General features: G+C 37.3%; 1 long non-coding RNA gene and 9 other non-coding genes across 10 annotated transcripts in view; 3 read left to right on the top strand and 7 right to left on the bottom strand.

Moving 5' to 3' along the window:
- LOC133561396 (uncharacterized) overlaps nucleotides 1–16,964 on the top strand; it is a 165,460-nt gene that overhangs the window by 14,670 nt on the left and 133,826 nt on the right. The gene's annotated exons all lie outside the window — the stretch shown is intronic.
- Nucleotides 3,458–3,530, bottom strand: trnak-cuu (transfer RNA lysine (anticodon CUU)). Its single transcript has one exon. It is a non-coding gene; the product is annotated as a tRNA-Lys (tRNA).
- Nucleotides 4,369–4,441, bottom strand: trnak-cuu (transfer RNA lysine (anticodon CUU)). The gene has a single exon. It is a non-coding gene; the product is annotated as a tRNA-Lys (tRNA).
- trnaq-uug (transfer RNA glutamine (anticodon UUG)) lies at nucleotides 6,763–6,834 on the bottom strand. The gene has a single exon. It is a non-coding gene; the product is annotated as a tRNA-Gln (tRNA).
- Nucleotides 10,894–10,965, top strand: trnaq-cug (transfer RNA glutamine (anticodon CUG)). The gene has a single exon. It is a non-coding gene; the product is annotated as a tRNA-Gln (tRNA).
- Nucleotides 11,354–11,426, bottom strand: trnak-cuu (transfer RNA lysine (anticodon CUU)). The gene has a single exon. It is a non-coding gene; the product is annotated as a tRNA-Lys (tRNA).
- Nucleotides 12,240–12,312, bottom strand: trnak-cuu (transfer RNA lysine (anticodon CUU)). Its single transcript has one exon. It is a non-coding gene; the product is annotated as a tRNA-Lys (tRNA).
- trnaq-uug (transfer RNA glutamine (anticodon UUG)) lies at nucleotides 14,409–14,480 on the bottom strand. Its single transcript has one exon. It is a non-coding gene; the product is annotated as a tRNA-Gln (tRNA).
- On the bottom strand, nucleotides 16,230–16,301 carry trnaq-uug (transfer RNA glutamine (anticodon UUG)). Its single transcript has one exon. It is a non-coding gene; the product is annotated as a tRNA-Gln (tRNA).
- Nucleotides 16,485–16,556, top strand: trnap-cgg (transfer RNA proline (anticodon CGG)). Its single transcript has one exon. It is a non-coding gene; the product is annotated as a tRNA-Pro (tRNA).

Below are 16,964 nucleotides of genomic sequence, written 5' to 3'. Positions count from 1 at the left end.
AGACAATTCATCAAATTAAGTCACGTAAAACCTGGCTCAAAAAATGAATATACAAAGAAACTGATTGAAGACTCTGAACATAGATATAAAACATATAAAAATAAATTGACTGATATAATAAGGACTAGTAAGAAATTATATTATACCAATCTATTACATAGGAATAAGAACAACACTAAGGAGGTGTGGGGAATACTTAACACTATAATTAAAGGCAAGTCAAAAAATAACTTGTATCCTAGCTATTTCACTGATAACAACCTATCCATCCATCCATCCATTGTCTACCGCTAATTATAATATGAATAATGTTGTGGAGAGTTTTAACAGTTTCTTTGTAAATGTCGGATCAGAATTGGCAGCCAAAATCCCTGATTATAGCAGCAATGAAATGGAGTCACTGATTGAAATGAATCCAATGAGTATGTTTCTGTTGGGAGTAACTGAAGAGGAAATAATAGATGTTAATAATTACAAAAATAAAACATCTACTGATTGTTTTGACATAGATATGACACTTGTGAAAAAAAACTTACATTCCATCACCAAACCACTAACTTATATATTTAACCTGTCCTTCCAAACAGGACAATTTCCTAATTAAATGAAAATGGCCAAGGTAATACCAATATATAAAAATGGGAACAAACACATCTTCACAAACTACCGACCTGTCTCTTTGCTCCCGCAGATTTCCAAAATCTTGGAGAAATTATATAACACTATATTAGAGAAATTTATAGATAAACATAAGATAATTAATGAAAGTCAATACGGTTTTAGGACAGCAAGATCAACATCTATGGCAATAATTGATGCAGTAGAAGAGATAACCAATAGCTTAGATAGTAAGAAATATGCAGATGGAATTGACATGGATCTGAGTAAAGCATTTGACACCATTAATCATTAAATATTACTGAAAAAATGATCCAGATATGGAATAAGGGGAGTAGCTTTGACTTGGATAAGGAGCTATTTAACACAAAGACAGCAGTTTGTGAAGATGGGCAAGTTCACATCTGGGCATTTGGACATTGCTTGTGGGGTTCCACAGGGATCCGTTCTTGGTCCCAAGTTATTTAACTTATATATTAATGACATATTTACAGTATCAAATGTATTAAAATTAGTCATATTTGCAGACGACACTAATATTTTCTATTCTAACGATAATTATACACATTTTGTATCCACCCTAAATAATGAACTTGCAAAATTAAAAACATGGTTAGATATAAACAAATTATCCCTTAATTTAAAGAAAACAAAAGTTATGTTATTCGGCTATTCCAATCCAGGACCAGCAATAAATATAGATGGCGTGGTTCTAGAAACGGTGTCAGAAATTAAATTCTTAGGAGTCACTATTGATAATAAAATAAGCTGGAAACCACACATAAGACATATACAAAACAAAATCTCCAAAACCATCTCTATTATCAATAAATCCAAATTCTTCTTAAATTACACAGCTCTGCATTTATTATATTGTTCATTGGTCTTACCATATCTAAATTACTGCATAGAAATCTGGGGCAACAACTACAAAACTTCACTACATCCCCTGGTTACACTCCAAAAACGTGCAATAAGAATTCTACACAAGGTGGGGTATTGTGACCACACAAATATTTTATTTTTACAATCTAAATTATTATAACCTCCTGATCTAGTTGATTTTAATACAGCTCAATTACTATATAAAGCAAACAAAAAGGTTCTACCTGCCAATATTCAAATACATTTCAAACACAGAGAAGGAGTTCATAATCTAAGGGGGTGTAGTATCTTTACTATTCCAACAGTAAGAACCACGAGGAAAAGTCTGTGTGTGTCTGTGCGTGGAGTTAAACTTTGGAACGGATTGGATGTGGGGCTCAAGCAATGTTCAAATGGCCATCAGTTCAAAACAAGATACAAAAAAATGGTATGGGCAATGTATATGAATGTGAACATGGATGCCTAAGTGTTAAACTCCATCACTGGCTAATAATGATTATTGTTATTATTATTGTTATTATTGTTGTTATTATCATCATCATCATCATCTTCATTATTTTATATGTATTATTGTCATCATTTATTGTCATTGCTATTGCTATTGTTCATATTGTTATTATTATTGTTATCATTATCGATATTATTATTGTTTAGTCATTGTTGATATTATCATTATTATTATTATTACTTCTATGACATCACCCAACTAGTTAAACTATATGAATTCGTATCAATGAGAGGAATACATTGAATTGGGTGTGTGTGTGTGTGTGTGCGTGCGTGTGTGTGTGTGTGTGTGTGTGTGTGTACACAAACAATCCTATATGCAATTTGAGTAATACTAATTTTCTGCAAATGTAAAAACAAATATGAATTCTGACTAAAGAATTGGTGCCGATGGAAACTAAGAAAAGGGATTTGGGTACACTATCTGGAGTACAGGGCAGGCGAGTGGGGGATCTTATGTTCGTGGATAACTCCTCTGGCAGGGGGCTCCCCTCGTCTCTTTTAATGCACAGCATAGGACACATCGCAAGAGTGGTCCTCAGGTCCTGTTGATCAGGGGCAGTAGCTCCACAGCCACAGATCCACTTTTAACCACTAATATCACAGGCAAAATGAAAGCTTGTTCCCATAGGCACCATAAACTGTTAATAATGTTTAGACAAAAGTGTATATTATATATACTATTATATATATAGTATTTATATAGGTGTGTGTGTGTGTGTGTGTGTGTGTGTGTGTGTGTGTGTGTGTGTATTTTGGGTATATGCATGTGTGTATGTATGTGATTGTGTGTGTATATGTATATATATATATATGTATATATATATATATATATATATATGTATATATATATGTATATATATAAATTGTATATGTGCGTGTGTATATATGTGTGTGTACATATGTACATATGTAAGTGTGTGTGAATTTAAATGTATTTTATATAGACAATATATAGCAGCAACCACTGAATTGAATTATATTATATATGTTATTGTATTATATATTGTTTATATATATTGTATATCTATAGGGGTGGGACCTAATAAGTTTACTTCTTCCCACTCCCTTTTGAGCCAATCTTGACATCTACAAAAGATTAGTCACATGTAATGTTTTCAATGTAGGTGTAAAAATAATGTATCTATATATTTCTTTTGTATTTTATTTAATTCTCTTGTTTTATTTGCATGGCTCAAAATAAACCATTCATTCATTCATGTTTTTATTCCTGACTTTTTACCTCGTACACAAAGTTGTCTTTTTATGTGATTTTAAACATGATTTTAAACTTTCTAAGCTACATACTAATACTGTATAAAAAAAATATATTATTAATAAAGTGAATTCAACAGAAGAATGCGAACTCGCACACCGTTAGTTTTTTTAATTGACTTATTTGAAATTGCACCGTCTCGTGATATGAATTTCTTTGGCAAAATTCAAACACCCAACGTGGGGCTCGAACCCACGACCCTGAGATTAAGAGTCTCATGCTCTACCGACTGAGCTAGCCGGGCCTGCACAGATAACCCTGATAAGTGATTGATACTGTACAAAAATGTACATGTAGCATTTTGTGTTGCAACGTTTCTTGTTGACGGTGTTTTGTGTTACGATGTTTCATGATTTGGGTCGCGCTATTTCATGTTGCCCCGTTTGGTGTCACAGCTGTTGCAGCATTTCGTGTTGCGACATTTCTACCCCGACATTTCGTTTTGTCGGCATTTCATGTTGCAGCGTTTTGGGTTGAGCCATTTTAGTTTTCGGGTGCAGCATTTTGGGCTTTTGCCGTAAAAGTTTGATGGGTTTCATGTCACGTTGTTAAGTGCTGCAGTGTTTCTTAGCTACATTGGCGCTCTTTATTGATTATTACTGTACGAAAACAAAAATGTTATTAATTAAGAAAGTTTAACAGAAGAATGCGAACTCGCACTTCGTTACAGTTTTTTTTTTATTGATTTATTTGAAGTGTCGCACTGTCTCATGTTGAATTTCCTTGGCAAAGGTCAATCGCCCAACGTGGGGCTCGAACCCACAACCATAACATTCAAAGCCCCATGTTCTACCGACTGAGCTAGATCCAGAACCTTGAAAAGTGATTGATACTGTACAAAAATATTCATGTAGCATTTTGTGTTGCAACGTTTTGTGTTACGATGTTTCATGATTTGGGTGGCGCTATTTCGTGTTGCGCTGTTTGGTGTCACAGCTTTTCGTGTCGTGACGTTTCGTGCCGCGACATTTCGTGTTGTCGGCATTTCATGTTGCAGCATTTTGCACATCATTACAGGTTTTTTTTTTTTTTTTGGAAGTGTGGCCGTGTTTGTGTTGAATTTCCTTAGAAATTTTTTTTACCACCCAACGTGGGGCTCGAACCCACGACCCTGAGATTAAGAGTCTCATGCTCTACCGACTGAGCTAGCCAGGCCTGCTTTGATTACTTTGATAATTAATCGTGACTGTACAAAAATATTCATGTAGCATTTTGTGTCACATCGTTTCGTGTTGATGGCGTTTTGTGTTACAGTCATGTTGCGCCATTTGGTGTTGTAGCTGTTGTAGCATTTTGTGTTGTCGGCATTTCATGTTGCAGCGTTCTGGGTTGAGCCATTTTAGTTAGTAGAAGAATGTGAATTTGCAGATCGTGTCAGTTTTTTTTATTTATTTATCAAAAATGACACACTGTCTTGTGTTGAATTTCCTTGGCAAAATTCAATCACCCAACGTGGGGCTCGAACCCACGATCCTGAGATTAAGAGTCTCATGCTCTACCAAATGAGCTGGCCAGGCCTCAATTGCCTGTTTTAATGAGTGATTGTTACTGTACAAAAATGTCCATGTAGCATTTTGTGTTGCAATGTTTCCTGTTGATGGCGTTTTGTGTTACGATGTTTCATGATTTGGGTCGCGCTATTTCATGTTGCCCCGTTTTTGTGTCACAAATGATGTAGCATTTCTTGTTGCAACGTTTCGTGCCGCAACATTTCGTGTTGTCGGCATTTCATGTTGCGTTGTTTCATGTTGCAGCGTTTTGGGTTGAGCCATTTTAGTTTTCGGGTGCAGCATTTTGTGCTGTTGGCGTTTAAGTTTGACGCGTTTCATGTCACGTTGTTACATGTTGCGGCGTTTCTTGGTTACATATGCGCTCTTTATTGATTATTACTGTACGAAAAGAAACACTTTATTAATTAAGTGAGTTTAATTAAAGAATATCAACTCGTACATCGTTACAGTTTTTTTTAATTGATTTATGAGAAGTGGAGCGCCGTCTCAAGTTGCATTTCCTTTACAAAATTTCATTACCCAACGTAGAGCTTGAGCCCACAACCCTGCGATTAAGTGACTTATGCTCTACCGACTGAGCTAGCTGGGCCCACATAAACACCCTTGAGGAGTGATCGTTACCATACAAAAATATTCATGTAGCATTTTTTGTTGGAACGTTTCGTGTTGATGGCGTTTTGTGTTATGATGTTTCATGATTTGGGCCGCACTTTTTCATGTTGTCCGCATTTCATGTTGCAGCGTTTTGCACATCGTTACAGTTTTTTCCATTTTTTTTATTAGAAGTGTAGCACTGTCTCGTGTTGAATTTCCTTGGCAAAAAAATCAACCACCCATTGTGGGGCTCGAAACCACGACCCTGTGATTAAGAGTCTAATGGTCTACCGACTGAGCTAGCCGGGCTCACATTGGTTCATGTGATAATTAATAGTCACTGTACAAAAATATTCATGTCGCATTTTGTGTTACATCGTTTCGTGTTGAGGGTGTTTTGTGTTACAGTCATGTTGCGCCATTTGGTGTTGCAGCTTTTGTAGCATTTTGTGTTGCAACGTTTCGTGTTGACTGCGTTTTGTGTTATGATGTTTCATGATTTGGGTCGCGCTATTACATGTTGCGCCATTTGGTGTCACAGCTGTTGCAGCATTTCGTGTTGCGACGTTTCTTGCCACGACATTTCGTGTTGTCGGCATTTTATGTTGCGTTGTTTCATGTTGCAGCGTTTTGGGTTGAGCCATTTTAGTTTTCGGGTGCAGCATTTTGAGCTTTTGCCATGGCGCAGTGGTAGAGTGGCCGTGCGCAACCCGAGGGTCACTGGTTCGAATCCTACCTAGAACCAACCTCGTCACGTCCGTTGTGTCCTGAGCAAGACACTTCACCCTTGCTCCTGATGGGTGCTGGTTGGCGCCTTGCATGGCAGCTCCCTCCATCAGTGTGTGTGAATGTGTGTGTGAATGGGTAAATGTGGAAGTAGTGTCAAAGCGCTTTGAGTACCTTGAAGGTAGAAAAGCGCTATACAAGTACAACCCATTTATCATTTATTTATTCCATACATCACACACTCAAGACATCAATAAAAACATCCAAAATAATTACAGTTGTCTCAACTTACAAGCTCTATTAGTTCTAGGACTGAGGTGGTAAACCCTCAGTTTATTTATGCATGAAAATGGTAGTCCATCAAAATATGTTTTAAAAGCACAGTTTCAGATTGTGTCACCAAAAAAATATTTTATTTTTTTTAAAGATTTATTCCACGTTATTTTACAGGGCTTGTTGGTCTAGTCGTATGATTCTCACTTCGGTCAAATATTTCCCTGGTACAAACATGTGTCGTTACATTTGTGACTTCAGACTTGATTTTGAACAATTTTTCAGACATCACACGTTTAAGAAATCCATTAAAATCCATCAAACTAAATATAGCTGTATTACTGAACAATTTGCCACTAAAATACAGCAAGTTGGTTCCACCAAGAATTGAACTTGGATTACTGGATTCAAAGTCCAGAGTGCTAACCATTACACCATGGAACCTATACAATAAACTAAATTATCCTGCAGTAAAGAGTACTTGATTGGATATAACAGATTTTGTTTGACATTTGTTCATGAAAATGGTAGTAAATTAAAATTTTGTTTAAAAGTTTACCACAACAATTTCACATTTGATGAGATTAGTTGGGCAGTTAATTATGCAGGGTTTGTTGGTCTAGTCGTATGACTCTCGCTTCGGGTGTGAGAGGTCCCGTGTTCAATTCCCGGACAAGCCCTCTACAGTACTCCTTTTTGCAATCATAACTTTCTTTCTCAGACACACAGTTGTTATTGTATTTGTGACTTTAGACTTGATTTTATCATTTTTTTTAAAACATCACACACTCAATGGATCAATAACAGTGGTACCTAAATGTATGACCACAGTTTGTTCCAAGACTGAGCTGGTAACCCTCAGTTCATCTATGTATGAAAATGTCAGTAAAACAAAATATCTTAAAAACAACAATAAGACAACCGGGTTTCAGATTGTGTCCCCTATTAAAATCTCACATTTCATTGAATTTGTTGGAAAATCTTGGGTCAGAGCGTGGTATATATAAACATATATTTATATACATGCAGTGATGGCAGTAACAAGCTAGATGTAGCTAAGCTATGTAGCTCAACTCCATTTTTCAGGAGCTTGCCAGTTACTTAGCACTTTTTTTTAAGAGTAGCTTTTCCTGTAGTTTTGTTACTTTTTGACCCATATAGCGAGGTAGCTTACATCAAAGCTACATAGAGAGAAGATGAGAGAGAGAACGTATGGAGAAAATACAATGACCTAGATGATTGAGAACATCCATACGTATGGAGAAAATCCATGATGAGTGGCAAAGTTTAGAACGAAGCATTACAGACGGGCCAATCAGAGGCAAGATAAACTCGTCAGCAAAATCATTACAGACATGTCACATGACAACAAGAGAGTCCGACACAGAGGGACGCTTCAAGTTGACGACTCTCCCGCAGGTTAGATTTTTGACTGTGAACTAAATTTTGAACTTTTATCACCTTTTTCTGACATCACACACTCAAGGAATCAATAACAATCTATCAAATCAAATTTAGTACTGTGTAGTGTAGGATCACATTGTTGTACATGTACATTTACAGGTTCCATGGTGTAATGGTTAGCACTCTGGACTCTGAAACCAGACTATTTGGTCTAGTTGTACTTTTTTCACCGTGGGTGCAAGATGTCCCGGTTTCAATTCCTCAACAAGCCTTCATGTTTATAAATCCTATTTTCAATCATAACTTTCTTCCTTGTACACACGGTTATCTTTACATTTGTGTTATACATTGGAGCCTAAATCTATGACCACAGTTTGTTCTAGGACTGAGCTGGTAACCCTTAGTTCATCTATATATGAAAATGTCAGTGAATCTAAATATGTTAAAAGTGCAATAAGGTAACCGAGATTTATAATTAGTCCTTTTTTAAAGTCTCAGGATTACAAGAGTTTTGTAGGGAAATGTTGATGCAGGGTTTGTAAGCGATGTCTTTTGAGTTTCCCTTCTGGTGTGAAAGGCCTCGAAAAGCTCTTAAATCTTAAGTCCCGTTTTTAATAAGTACTTTTTCCCTCGTACCCTTTTGTTATATAGTGGTAGTACCGAATAATTTGCCACTTTAATATGTCAAGTTGGTTCCACCAAGATTTGAACTCGGATTACTGGATTTAAAGTCCAGAGTGCTAACCATTACACCATGGAACCTGTATATACGAGTGAAATAAAGTGATCCAACAGTACACAGTATTGATGAAATTTACCAGATTTTCATTGACACCTTGAGTGTAAGTTGTCGGGAAAATGGAGGGAAATGTTTAAATAAAATCCATCCATTTTCTACCGCTTATTCCCTTTTGGGGTCACGGGGGGCGCTCGCGCCTATCTTAGCTACAATCGGGCGGAAGGCGGGGTACACCCTGGACAAGTCACCACCTCATCGCAGGGCCAACACAGATAGACGGACAACATTCACACTCACATTCACACACTAGGGCCAATTTAGTGTTGCCAATCAACCTATCCCCAGGTGCATGTCTTTGGAAGTGGGAGGAAGCCGGAGTAACCGGAGGGAACCCACGCATTCACGGGGAGAACATGCAAACTCCACACAGATTTGAACCCAGGACTGCAGGACCTTCGTATTGTGAGGCAGACGCACTAACCCCTCTGCCACCGTGAAGCACTATTTAAATAAAATCTAAAGTAAAAAGAGACAAGAGTTGTGACTGTGTGTACGAGGGGAAAAGTCATGACTGAAAACAGGAATTATCATTTTAACACAAGGACTTGTCCAAGACCAACAAACCCTGCAACATGACTGTCCAACATATCTCATAAAATTTGAGATTTTAAACTAAAAAATGAATTCACTACCATCTTTAAGCACAAACGGAGTAAGGGTTTACAAGATCAGTCCTAGAACAATTAGAAACAACTATTTGATTTTGTAGATTTTCATTGAAGTCTTGGTGGAACCTCCTTGTAACATTAGAGTGGTTAGCGACCAGTCTGACTTACCTTTGAATGTTTTTTGCATTAAAAAAAGGAGTGAATCATAATTTGGATTTATAAATACAATGTAGTAGTTCATTTTCAAATTGTGCTCCTCATATGTTTATAAGTCATATTTTCAATTATAACTTTGTTACTCGTACACACAGTTGTTACATTTGTGACTGACTTGATTTCCAACAGTTTTTCAAACAACAACCACTCAAGGGATCAAACACAGTGGTACCTAAATGTATGACCACAGTTTGTTCTAGGACTGAGCTGGTAACCCTTAGTTCATCTATGTATTAAAATGTCAGTGAAACTAAATATGTGTTAAAAGTGCAAAAAGGTAACCCAGTTTCAGATTGTGTCTCTATTAAAATCTCTTTTATGAGATTTGTTGGGAAATCTTGATCCAGGACTTGTTGGTGTTGTCTTTTCAGGTTCCCTTAGGGCAGGGGTCGGGAACCTTTTTGGCTGAGAGAGCCATGAAAGCCAAATATTTTAAAATGTATTTCTGTGAGAGCCATATCATAATTTTTAACTCTAAATACAACTAAATGTGTGCATTTTTTTAAGTAAGACCAACATTTTTACAGTATATTAAGTCTCTAATTGTTTTTAATAACATTGTTATTTTTTGGACAGTTGCGGTAGGCAACGGATGGATGGATTAAAATGCATGAGGATATTTTATATTTTGAACGTTATTAACATCGTGATTACCAGCGGAATTATTCATTACTTATCGTGTTAAGCAATCTCAGCCAAGATTTATATGAGAGCCAGATGCAGTCATCAAAAGAGCCACATCTGGCTCTAGAGCCATAGGTTCCCAACCCCTGATGTAATATGTACATACAGCTAGCCTAAATAGCATGTTAGCATCAATTATCTTGCAGTCATGCAATGACCAAACATGCTTGATAAGCACTCCACACAATTCAATGACACCAACAAAGCTCACCTTTGAGCATTCACACACAGTTTAAAAGGTTTGGTGGACAAAATGAGACAAAGAATGAGTGGCATTAAATATGTGTTTCTCTGGTATCATTGAATAAAGTTATATATGTTAGGAAACTACGGTGATTTCAAGGACCGCAAAAATTATTAGCAAACAGTGCTCGCCAAATACTCTCATCAGAGAATCATGTTTGATATAAACACTGGGATTTCTAATAATTAGGGAGGTTTGTGTCATGTATCCTCCTACAGAAACCCTAATAAAACTTATATATTTTTTCCCCCATCTTTTTTATTTTCATTCATTTTTGAAAAAGCTCCAGGGAGCCACCCAGGTGGTGCTAAAGAGCCACATGCGGCTCTGGAGCCGCAGGTTGCAGACCCCTGCCTTAGGGTGGGCGAGTCCCTGAGTTTAAATTCCAGAGAAGCTCTTAAATCTTTAAGTCCTGTTTTCAGTCATTACTTTTTAACTCGTGCACACATAATCACATTTCTTTTCCTGTTTTGACTTTTAACATGATTATAAACTTTTACCTTTTTTCAGACCTCACAGGATGACATAGTTTTACATGGACATTTACAGGTTCCATGGTGTAATGGTTAGCACTCTGGACTCTGAATCCAGTGATCCAAGTTCAAGTCTTGGTGGAACCTTCTTGAAACCTTAGAGTGATTAGTGTTCTGAATCACTGTCATTTAATTAATGCTTCTGTAAAAAATGCAATTAAACAACGTTTCTGTGAACAATAGTTTCTTGTCCATTTTCAGATTGTGTTCATTATATGTTTATGAGTCATGTTTTTCTTCTTAGCATTTTCCCTCGTACACACAGTTGTCTTTTTATGTGATTTTAAACTTGATTTAAAACTTTCTTGGTTACATATGCGCTCTTTATTGATTATTACTGTACAAACAGAAAAATATTATTAATTAAGTGAGTTTAGCAGAAGAAAGCAAACTCGCACATCCTACAGTTTTTTTAATTGATTTATTTGAAGTGTCGCACCGTCTCTTGAATTGAATTTCTTTGGCAAAATTCAAACGCCCAACGTGGGGCTCGAACCCACGACCCTGAGATTAAGAGTCTCATGCTCTACCGACTGAGCTAGCCGGGCCTGCCTGGAAAACTGTGATAAGTGATGGTTACTGTACATGTAGCATTTTGTGTTACAACGTTTCGTGTTGATGGCGTTTTGTGTTATGATGTTTCATGATTTGGGTGGCGCTATTTCATGTTGCGCCGTTTGGTGTCACAGCTCTTTGCAGCTTTTCGTGTTGCGACGTTTCGTGCCACGACATTCCGTGTTGTCGGCATTTCATGTTGCGTTGTTTCATGTTGCAGCGTTTTGCGTTGAGCCATTTTAGTTTTCGGGTGCAGCATTTTGTGCTGTTGAAGTTTAAGTTTGATGCGTTTCATGTCACGTTGTTAGGTGTTGCGGCGTTTCTTAGTTACATATGCGCTCTTTATTGATTATTACTGTACGAAAAGAAACATTTTATTAATTAAGTGAGTTTAACTGAAGAATATCAACTCGTACATCGTTACAGTTTATTTTACTGATTTATGAGAAGTGGAGCACTGTCTCATGTTGCATTTCCTTGGCAAAATTTCATCACCCAACGTAGGGCTTGAGCCCACAACCCTGAGATTAAGTGACTTATGCTCTACCGACTGAGCTAGCTGGGGCCGCATAAACACCCTTGAGGAGTGATTGTTAACATACAAAAATATTCATTTAGCATTTTGTGTTGGAACGTTTCGTGTTGATGGTGTTTTGTGTTACAATGTTTCATGATTTGGGCCGCGCTATTTCATGTTGTCCGCATTTCATGTTGCAGCGTTTTGCACATCGTTACAGTTTTTTTCATTTTTTTTATTAGAAGTGTAGCATTGTCCCGTGTTGAATTTCCATGGCATAAAATTAAACCGCCCAAAGTGGGGCTCGAACCTACGGCCCTGAGATTAAGAGTCTCATGCTCTACCGACTGAGCTAGTCGGGCTCGCATCATCTAATCTGGTAATTAATCGTCACTGTACAAAAATATTCATGTCGCATTTTGTGTTGCATTGTTTCGTGTTGATGGCGTTTTGTGTTACAGTCATGTTGCGTCATTTGGTGTTGCAGCTGTTGTAGCAGTTTGTATTGCGACGTTTCGTGTTGTCAGCGTTTTGGGTTGAGCCATTTTAGTTTTCGGGTGGAGCATTTTGGGCTTTTGCCATTTAATATTCCATACATCACACACTCAAGAGAACAATAAAAATGTCTGAAATAAATACAGTTGTGTCTCAACTTATGAGCTCTATTAGTTCTAGGACTGAGGTGGTAAACCCTCAGTTTATTTATGCATGAAAATGGTAGTCAATCAAAATATGTGTTAAAAGCACAGTTTCAGATAGTATCATCTTTTAAAATATTTTATTTTTTTAAAGATTTATGCCACATTATTTTACAGGGCTTGTTGGTCTAGTCGTATGATTCTCACTTAGGGTGTGAGAGGTCCCGGGTTCAATTCCCAGACAAGCCCCCTATAGTACTCCTTTTTGCAATCATAACTTTCTTCCTCATACAAACAGTTGTTATTGTATTTGTGACTCAAGACTTGATTTCAACAATTTTTTCAAACATAACACATTCAAGGGATCAGTAACAATGGTACCTTGGTTTATGACCACAGTTTGTTCTAGGACTGAGCTGGTAACCCTTAGTTCATCTATGAATGAAAATGTCAGTGAAACTAAATATGTTTAAAAGTGCAATAAGGTAACCGAGTTTCAGATTGTGTCCCCTATTAAAATCACACATTCCATGAAATTTGTTGGACAATCTTGGGTAAGAGCGTGGTATACATAAACATATATTTATATACATGTAGTGATGGGCAGTAACAAGCTAGATGTAGCTGAGCTACGTAGCTCAACTACATTTTCCAGTAGCATTGCAGTTACTTAGCAATTTTTTTTACGAGTAGCTTTTCTTGTAGCTTTGTTAATTTTTGACGCATATAGCGAGGTAGTTTACATCAAAGCTACATAGAGAGAAGATGAGAGAGCGAACGTACGGAGAAAATACAATGACCTTGATGATTGAGAACATCCATACGTATGGAGAAAGTCCATGAAGATTGGCTAAGGTTAGGGTGAAACATTACAGACGGGCCAATCAGAGGGAAGATACATTTTGTAAGCAAAAGTCACATGACGACGAGAGAGTCCGAGACAGAGGGACGCTTCAAGCTGACGACTCTACCGCAGGTTAGATTTTTGACTGTGAACTTAATTTTGAACTTGTATTTCCTTTTTTTCTGCCGGCACACACTCAAGGAATCAATGACAATCTATTTATTGGGGCGGCATGGCATAGTGGGTAGAGCGGCCGGCCAGAAACCTGAGGATTGCAAGTTCGCTTCTCGCCTATTGACATCCGAAAAATCACTGACTTTGTGTCCTTGGGCAGGACACTTCACCGCTCACACTGGTGAATGAATGATGAATGAATGAATGATAGGTGGTGGTGGTGGGAGGGGCCATAGGTGCAAACTGGCAGCCACGCTTCCGTCAGTCCACCCCAGGGCAGCTGTGGTTAATTATGTAGCTTACCACCACCAGGTGTGAATGAATGTTGAGTCCCACTTCTCTGTGAGCGCTTTGAGTGTTTAGAAAATCCCGATATAAATCTAAGTTATCTATCTAATCAAATCTAACCCTGTGTACTGTAAGATGACATTGTTTTGCATTTACGGGTTCCATGGTGTAATGGTTAGCACTTTGGACAATGAATCTAGTGATCCAAGTTCATATCTTGGTGGAACCGTCTTGTTATATTAGTGTTCAGTATGATTTCCCTTTGAATATTTAAAAAAACAGAGTGAAACCAAATTTAGCTAAAAAGTACAATATTGTAGTGCAGTTTCAGATAGTTCTCCTTATATGTTTACAAGTCCTGTTTTTAGTTACATCGTTTGTCAGTTTTAGATTGTGTACCCTATTAAAAGGTTGGAAATATTAAATTTTAAACATCATTTTTTTACACACTCGAGGAATCCATAATCTGTCATTTCAAACGGAATCCCTATATTGCCACTTAAAGACTGCATGATGGTTCCACCAAAACTTTAACTTGGATCACTGGATTCAAAGTCCAGAGTGCTAACCATTACACCATGGAACCTGCATAACCCCGCGTAAAATAAAGTGATCGAACATTAAACAGTATTGATGATATTTAAAAGATTCTCATTGACTTCTTGATACAATTGATTACTTGTCTCTGGCCCCCTGCCTGCAAGAGGCAATGATGAGAGGTATGGCAGATTATTCCCGCTTAACAAGTGGCTGGCTAGTTGATGTAGAGAACAGGGACTAACTTTTATTGATAAGTGGCCATCTTTCTGGGGCAAACCGGGCTTGCTGATGAAGGACCTCCTTCACTCTAACCGAGAAGGCACCATCACTCTATCTAGAAACATAAATCACTGGTTAAGTCACACTTGACTAACTACACTAGAGCAAGCTTGGACACAGGCAATTACAGTGTCTGTTAGTCCGGCTGAGGAGTCAGTTAAGCTAGAACTAACCACCACAAGGCTGAACAATTCCTGCAGAGAAAAGTACACAACTCAGATAATGATTTTTCTATAGCGACTGTGAGAGGTGAACATGCATTCTACTGAGGTGGCAAATTATGACGCGTTCAATCGATCGCAGCTCATAGCAAATAATCTCAAGATCCCCATTAAAACAATTCCTAGATGTGATCGAAATTATTTAAGGCGTATTACACAAAATAAACATAACATTATTAATATCACTACTCGTACTACAGTGGTATCTAAACTTCTGACCAGAGTTTGTTTTAAAACTGAGCTGGTAACTCTTAGTTCATTTAAGTATGAAAATGTCAGTGAATCTAAAATATGTGTTAAATATGCCATAAGGTAACCAAGTTTCAGTTTGTGTCCCCTATTAAAATCTAACAATGTGTGAGTTTTGTTGGAAAGTCTTGTTCCACGGCTGGTTAAAATGAACATCCATTAAGTCCAATCAAGTACTGTGAACTGCAGGATAATTTGATTTTAAGTTGGATACGTAGGTGCCATGGTGTAATGGTTAGCACTCTGGACTCTGAATCGAATGATCCAAGTTAAAGTCTTGGTAGAACCTTCTTGTAATATTAAAGTGGTTAGTTTTCACTAAGTCTTCCCTTTGAAAGTTGCATGCATGAAAATAAGAATGCGTCATAATTTGGCATTAAAGCACAATGTTGTAGTGCAGTATCAAATTGCGCTCCCATTATGTTTATAAAGTCCTGTTTTTAGTCACAAATTGTTCCTTCGTACACAAAATTGTGGTTAAATTTGTGACTTTAGAATTGATTTTGATCATTTTTTCGGACATCACACACTCAAGGGATTAGTAAAAAAATATTGTTGCGTCTTCCCAGTATTCCCTCCCGGGGAATCTAAGTTACTGGTCAATCCCAAATTATTTCGATGACATATATGCTGAGTAAGAAGGACCATCAAGACAGAATAGGAATAATAACAAGTTTTACTGAAGCTTCAGGAGACCAGCCCACATCAATACAGTCATACCGTCATCTCGGGATGGTCCAACTTTCAAACGGAATAAAACTACATATTTAATCTGAAAGTAGTCCCCCAGAAATGATTGCCCCCCTCCCCCAACACTGATCAGATAAAGAGGGAGATGTATCCCTTTCACATTCCAATGACTAAAACAATACAGACTTCTGTAGACAAAGAGAAACTGGTATAGGTAATATACATTGAAAAGTACTAGCTGATCCAAACATGACTATGAATAAAGAAAGGACTCTTAAACATTTATGAATCCTCCACAATATTTGATCAATAACAGAATTATTAATGATTACCATATTACTTAATTTACTGCAAATTGGTTCCACCAAGACTTGAACTTGGATCACTGGATTCAAAGTCCAGAGTGCTAACCATTACACCATAGAACCTGTATATCAATCAAAAATATGCTGCAGTAAAGAGTACTTGATTGGATATAACAGATTTTGCTTGACATTGTTCATGAAAATGGTAGTAAATCAAAATGTTGGTTAAAAGTTTACCACAACATTTCAGATTGTGTCCCCCTAATTTTATTTTTCATGAGTTTAGTTGGGGAGTCATCTATGCAGGGCTTGTTGGTCTAGTCGTATGATTCTCGCTTCGGGTGCGAGAGGTCCCGGGTTCAATTCCCGGACAAGCCCTCATTAGTACTTCTTTTTGCAATCATAACTTTCTTCCTCATACACACAGTTGTCATTGTATTTGTGACTTAAGACTTGATTTTAACACATCACACACTCAAGGGATCAATAGCAGTGGTACCTAAATTTATGACCACAGTTTGTTCTAGGACTGAGCTGGTAACCCTTAGTTCATCTATATATGAAAATGTCGGTAAAATGAATGTTTAAAAGTGCAATAATATAAGAGAGTTTTGGATTGCGTCCCCTATTAAAATCTCACATTTCATGAAATTTGTTGGACAATCTTGTTTCAGGACTTGGTATATATAAACATATGTTTATATACATGTAGTGATGGGCAGTAACAAGCTAGATGTCGCTAAGCTACGTAGTTCAACTATATTTTCCAGTAGCTTGGCAGTTACT

Source organism: Nerophis ophidion, linkage group LG11 (assembly GCF_033978795.1).
Source record: "Nerophis ophidion isolate RoL-2023_Sa linkage group LG11, RoL_Noph_v1.0, whole genome shotgun sequence".
Lineage (NCBI taxonomy): Eukaryota > Metazoa > Chordata > Actinopteri > Syngnathiformes > Syngnathidae > Nerophis > Nerophis ophidion.
Note: the sequence above shows the minus strand (reverse complement) of the source record. Positions and strands in the feature narration are given on the sequence as shown.